The sequence below is a fragment of the Triticum aestivum genome, chromosome 3B (assembly GCF_018294505.1).
Source record: "Triticum aestivum cultivar Chinese Spring chromosome 3B, IWGSC CS RefSeq v2.1, whole genome shotgun sequence".
Lineage (NCBI taxonomy): Eukaryota > Viridiplantae > Streptophyta > Magnoliopsida > Poales > Poaceae > Triticum > Triticum aestivum.
Genome location: NC_057801.1, coordinates 833,496,687 through 833,503,139, shown reverse-complemented (window position 1 = coordinate 833,503,139; position 6,453 = coordinate 833,496,687). Strand labels below are relative to the sequence as shown.

Genomic DNA, 6,453 nt, shown 5'->3' with positions numbered 1-6,453 from the left:
CTTTAATTTAATATATACACGTAAAAAGAACAGAGAAACATCAACTAAGAAAAAAAATGATAATGTGCTAGGTATGGACAATCTTCCTTTTTTTTAATTTAATATATACACGTAAAAAGGACAGAGAAAACAAAAATTAGAGTGCTGGCTGTGGGGTTCGAACCCACGCGCAGCTTGACTGCAGAAGATCTTAAGTCAAAAAAGTAAAGCTATAAATCCACAGATCTAGAGCCTTCAAGCTCATTCTGCCTGTATTGAGGAAAGCTTAGCCGCCGTTTCTCGCTGGCCCTTAGATGTATCTAAAATTGTCATAATTCTCTTGCCACCGACCTCCAAAATCTCTAAGTTTTAATGTAGTTCGAACCTGACAATCGGTATTTAGAGCTCGCTTCAGTCATCGACGACGAGTATGATTCGGACATGACGAGTTGGGATTCCCATAAAATCCTTCTCTTCGACCCTTGATCCCGGCGGCGATTCACCCGGGTGCAGATTTGGCTCGATAGATGTCTCTAGCTGTGACCTTCTTATATCACCCTGAGTATTTGTTTCTGTCGGAGAAAAAAGTATGTACGTCTGCTAAAAGCCTAAAACACGCATGCTTGCGAGAGCAGATTTTTGCCTCCTGGGACCAGAATTTGAAAAAAATGTGAAAGTCAAAATTTTAATAGACCGGTAATGTGCTAGTATGGACAATCTTCCTTTAATTTAATATATACACGTAAAAAGAACAGAGAAACATCAACTAAGAAAAAAAATGATAATGTGCTAGGTATGGACAATCTTCCTTTTTTTTAATTTAATATATACACGTAAAAAGGACAGAGAAAACAAAAATTAGAGTGCTGGCTGTGGGGTTCGAACCCACGCGCAGCTTGACTGCAGAAGATCTTAAGTCAAAAAAGTAAAGCTATAAATCCACAGATCTAGAGCCTTCAAGCTCATTCTGCCTGTATTGAGGAAAGCTTAGCCGCCGTTTCTCGCTGGCCCTTAGATGTATCTAAAATTGTCATAATTCTCTTGCCACCGACCTCCAAAATCTCTAAGTTTTAATGTAGTTCGAACCTGACAATCGGTATTTAGAGCTCGCTTCAGTCATCGACGACGAGTATGATTCGGACATGACGAGTTGGGATTCCCATAAAATCCTTCTCTTCGACCCTTGATCCCGGCGGCGATTCACCCGGGTGCAGATTTGGCTCGATAGATGTCTCTAGCTGTGACCTTCTTATATCACCCTGAGTATTTGTTTCTGTCGGAGAAAAAAGTATGTACGTCTGCTAAAAGCCTAAAACACGCATGCTTGCGAGAGCAGATTTTTGCCTCCTGGGACCAGAATTTGAAAAAAATGTGAAAGTCAAAATTTTAATAGACCGGTAATGTGCTAGTATGGACAATCTTCCTTTAATTTAATATATACACGTAAAAAGAACAGAGAAACATCAACTAAGAAAAAAATGATAATGTGCTAGGTATGGACAATCTTCCTTTTTTTTAATTTAATATATACACGTAAAAAGGACAGAGAAAACAAAAATTAGAGTGCTGGCTGTGGGGTTCGAACCCACGCGCAGCTTGACTGCAGAAGATCTTAAGTCTTCCCCCTTAACCACTCGGGCAAACCAGCTGCTTTTCTATAGTTTTGAATCATTAGTCATATCCATGACCGATAATTTTATGTTTCCATGTTTTGAACGAATAAAACATTCAGGGTGTGTTCGCTCGGGGCAACTCCAAACGCGGTTCACCTAATCATCCTTAAATGTTTGAATCCGGGTTGTCAGAACATTTCTTTTTTTGGTCATCCAGCACGGGTCATCAAATTTGTTTGGACTGGTCCGGATGTCTGAAATCTTATAAATCGGAACCAAATACATAAGAGGTTTGGGGGCGCCCGGACCTCTGTCAGGTAGGATTTTGTCACGCCCAGCCCACCCAAAAACACCAACTGGAGCATGTGCATTTCGGCAGTTCCATCATTGTTTCCCTGCCGAAGTCGGCCCTTTCCACTGCCTCCGCCATGATAGTCGCCGCCCCCGATCGTTCCGGCACATTCGAGCCGCCGCAGGAAGACCCAAGGACATGATCGTTGTCCCGACAGAGCCAGAGGACCAGAGTGTGGTGGTCGTTTGCAAGGTCGTGTCCGTGGAAAGAAACGCCCGACACCACAAGGTGAAGAGAAAGCGGGAGGTGCACCGACAGCCGTCCATGGCGGACCTCATCCGGCAAAGCGTGCTACCACCCTGGTGCCGCCTGGGTAATCGACGGCGGGGTCGTCCCAGTTGAAGCTGCCCTACTACTACGCCTCCCATCACCTTGGTCTGACTGACTTGCAGTAATTTATGCAGCACTCTGCATCTTCAGGCCATGGAGTCTCGTTCACCGTCGACCTCAACACCGACCATGTCACCGAGTCACACTCGTCAGGGCTTGTTCGGTCGCGCGTGCAGCCGTGGACCGCTCGTCCAGTCTCGTAGCCGTAAAGTCGGCGCCCGACCATTGTTCACCGCAGTGCCTCATCCAAGCACAACAATGGAGGATGACGAGGCGATGATGAACATTATCCATGAAAGAGGCATCTACGAAGACAAACAAGTGGATGGCTCCTAGCCGAAGGAACATCCACAGTTGGATTCCTAGTAGATGTGCACCCAGCAGACGTGCACCCAACAGCCGGAAACCAAGCAACATAAGCTGGATCCAGACAAGCAATGGTTGTCGAGAGGCGACCCAAACAAGAAGCAGAGGGGACTAAATTTCTCCCACAAAGGAGGATGAATTATTGTGTGAGGCATGGTTGGCCTCTAGTTTCTATCCATTTAGGACACAGAGGTAAGGGGCGCAACATTTTGGCAAAGTGTGTGTGTGTGGGGGGGGGGGGGGTGCGTGTGTGTGTGTGTGTGTGTGTATGTTTGTGTTGTTTCACGAGCAAAAGCATTACGATACCTACGGCAAGGAAGTGATCCATCAACGCGATGCGAGGTCGCTCACCCATCGGTGATACAACATTCAAGAAGGCGTCAACAGGTTTTGTCATTTCTACAATTGAGTGAAACCCCGGTAACCATGTGGCAAGCCAATCCAAGAGCTTAAAAGTTTTGTGGCCTGTTGCTCTATGTGTTCATCATTTCATTGATTTGTGGCTTGTTGCAACTTGTTGGCCATCGATTGTCTTCCTTTGCTAGCATGTACAGGTGTGCACTATATGACAATATGGAGTAGAAACACTTCATATATATGCATTGTTGGTTGAAGTTGAATGGGCAAAGCAAGTTGCTCGCTTCCATTGCCAATTCTGTCAAGACCACCATGCTCAATGAAGATGAAGGTGGTGATCCAACTGTGCCAACAGAAGATGTGCTTGCTTTGTGTTGGGGAATGTAGTAATTCAAAAAAATTCCTATGATCATGCAAGATCTATCTAGGAGATGCATAGCAACGAGACAGGAGAGTGTGTCTACGTACCCTCGTAGACCGAAAGCAGAAGCATTTAGTAACGTGGTTGATGTAGTCGAACGTCTTCACGATCCAACTGATTCAAGTACCGAACATATGGCACCTCCGTGTTCAGCACACGTTCAGCATGATGACGTCCCTCAAGCTCTTGATCCAGTTGAGGACGAGGGAGAGTTCCGTCAGCACGACGGCATGGCAATGATGATGATGATGTTACCGGCGCAGGGCTTCGCCTAAGCACTACGACGATATGACCGAGGTGTTAAACTGTGGAGGGGGGCACCACACACGGCTAAGAGAATAACTGTTATGCTTTGGGGTGCCCCCCTGCCCCCGTATATAAAGGAGGGAGGGAGGAGGCCGGCGGCCATGAGGGGCGCGCGCCATGGGGAGTCCAACTAGGATTCCCAATCATAGTTGGAGTCCCCTTCCTTTCCAAGAGTGGGAGAGAGGGAAGGAGTAGGAGAGGGAGAAGGAAAGAGGGGGAGCGCCGACCCCTCCTAGTCCAATTCGGACCAGCCAGGGGGGGCACGACCACCCTACGGCCCTCCTCTCCTTTCCACTAAAGCCCATTATGGCCCACTACTTCCCCCGGGGGGTTCCGGTAACCTCCCGATACTCCGAAAATGCCCGAACCATTCTGAAACCTTTTCGGTGTCAGAACAAAACCTTCCATATATCAATCTTTATGTCTCGACCATTTCGAGACTCCTCGTCACGTCAGTGATCTCATCCAGGACTCTAAACAAACTTCGGTCATCAAAATCACATAACTCATAATACAAATCGTTATCGAACGTTAAGCGTGTGGACCCTACGGGTTCGAGAACTATGTAGACATGATCGAGACACATCTCCGATAAATAACCAATAGCAGAACCTGGATGCTCATATTGGCTCCTACATATTCTACGAAGATCTTAATCGATCAAACCGCATAACAATATGCGTTGTTCCCTTTGTCATCGGTATGTTACTTGCCCGAGATTCGATCGTTGGTATCATCATACCTAGTTCAATCTTTTTACCGGCAAGTCTCTTTACTCGTTCCGTAATGCTTCATCCCGCAACTAACTCATTAGTCACATTGCTTGCAAGGCTTATAGTGATGAGCATTACCGAGAGGGCCCAGAGATACCTCTCTGATACTCAGAGTAAAAAATCCTAATCTCGATCTATGACAACCCAACAAACACTTTCGAAGACACCTGTAGAGCATCTTTATAATCACCCAGTTACGTTGTGATGTTTGATAGCACACAAGGTGTTCCTCCGGTATTCGGGGCATAATCTCATAGTCTGAGGAACATGTATAAGTCATGAAGAAAGTAGTAGCAATGAAACTGTAACGATCATAATGCTAAGCTAACCGGATGGGTCTTGTCCATCACATCATTCTCCTAATGATGTGAAACCATCCATCAAATTACTACACATGTTTATGTTTAGGAAACATAACCATCTTTGATTAACGAGCTAGTCAAGTAGAAGCATACTAGGGACACTATGTTTTGTCTATGTATTCACACATGTACCAAGTTTCCAGTTAATACAATTCCAGCATGAATAATAAACATTTATCATGATATAAGGAAATATAAATAACAATTTTATTATTACCTCTAGGGCATATTTCCTTCACTTTGGCCAAGAAGGAAATTAGGAACCAGGGGAGTGATGTCTGCTAGAACTACGTCGGTATTTCCCCAAAGAGGAAGGGATGATGCAGTATAGCGACGGTAGGTATTTCCCTCAGTGATGAGACCAAGGTTACCGAACCAGTAGGAGAACCTCCTCACACCATGTAAATAGCACTTGCACACAAATAACAAATGCTCGCAACCCGACGTGTTAAAGGGATTGTCAATCCCTTCCTGGTACGGCGCCTCAAGATAGGCAAAAACGTGAGGTAAAAAGTGGTAGATAGGATAAATAAATCGTGGAACAAATAAACTTCAGCAAGGTATTTTTGTATTTTTGGTTTAATAGATCTGAAAATAAATGCAAGAAAAAATAGATCGTAAAGGCAAATATGATGAAAAGAGACCCGGGGGCCATGGTTTCACTAGTGGCTTCTCTCGAGAAAAATAGCAAATGGTGGGAAAACAATTACTGTTGGGCAATTTATAGAACTTCAAATAATCATGACGATATCCAGGCAATGATCATTATATAGGCATCACATCCAAGATTAGTAGACCGACTCCTACCTGCATCTATTACTATTACTCCACACATCGACCGCTATCCAACATGCATCTAGTGTATTAAGTTCATGAGAAAACGGAGTAATGCAATAAGAACAATGAAATGATGTAGACGAGATCCGTTTATCTATTGTGGAGATATAGATCTCATCTTGTTATCCTTAGTAGCAACGATACATATGTGTCGATTCCCCTTCTATCACTTGGATCAAGCACCGTAAGATCGAACCCACTACAAAGCACCTCTTCCCATTGCAAGATAAATAGATCAAGTTGGCCAAAGAAAACCCAAATATCAGAGGAGAAATACGAGGCTATAAGCAATCGTGCATATAAGAGATCAAAGAAGACTGAAATAACTTTCATGGGTAAAAACATAGATCTTATCATAAACTCAAAGTTCATCGGATCCCAACAAACACACCACCAAAAGACTTACATCATATGGATCTCCAAGAGACCATTGTATTGACAATCAAGAGGGAGAAAGGAAGTCATCTAGCTACTAATTACGGACCCGTAGGTCTACAAAGAACTACTCACGCATCATAGGAGAGGCACCGATGGAAGTGGTGAACCCCTCCATGACAATGTCTAGATTGGATCTGGTGGTTCTGGACTCTGCGGCGGCTGGATCAATATTTCGTTGACTCCCCTAGGGTTTCTGGAATATTGTGGTATTTATAGAGCAAAGAGGCGGTTCGGGGGCACCCGAGGTGGGCAGCACCTACCTGGGCGCGCCTGGGCCTCCTGGCGCGCCCTAGTGGGTGCTACTCCCCTCGAGCAGCCC

The 6,453-nt window shown here is 44.9% G+C and overlaps 1 non-coding gene across 1 annotated transcript; it reads right to left on the bottom strand.

Moving 5' to 3' along the window:
- Positions 1-1,543: 1,543 nt before the first annotated feature.
- Positions 1,544-1,627, bottom strand: TRNAL-UAA (transfer RNA leucine (anticodon UAA)). The gene has a single exon. It is a non-coding gene; the product is annotated as a tRNA-Leu (tRNA).
- Between the last annotated feature and the right edge of the window lie 4,826 nt (positions 1,628-6,453).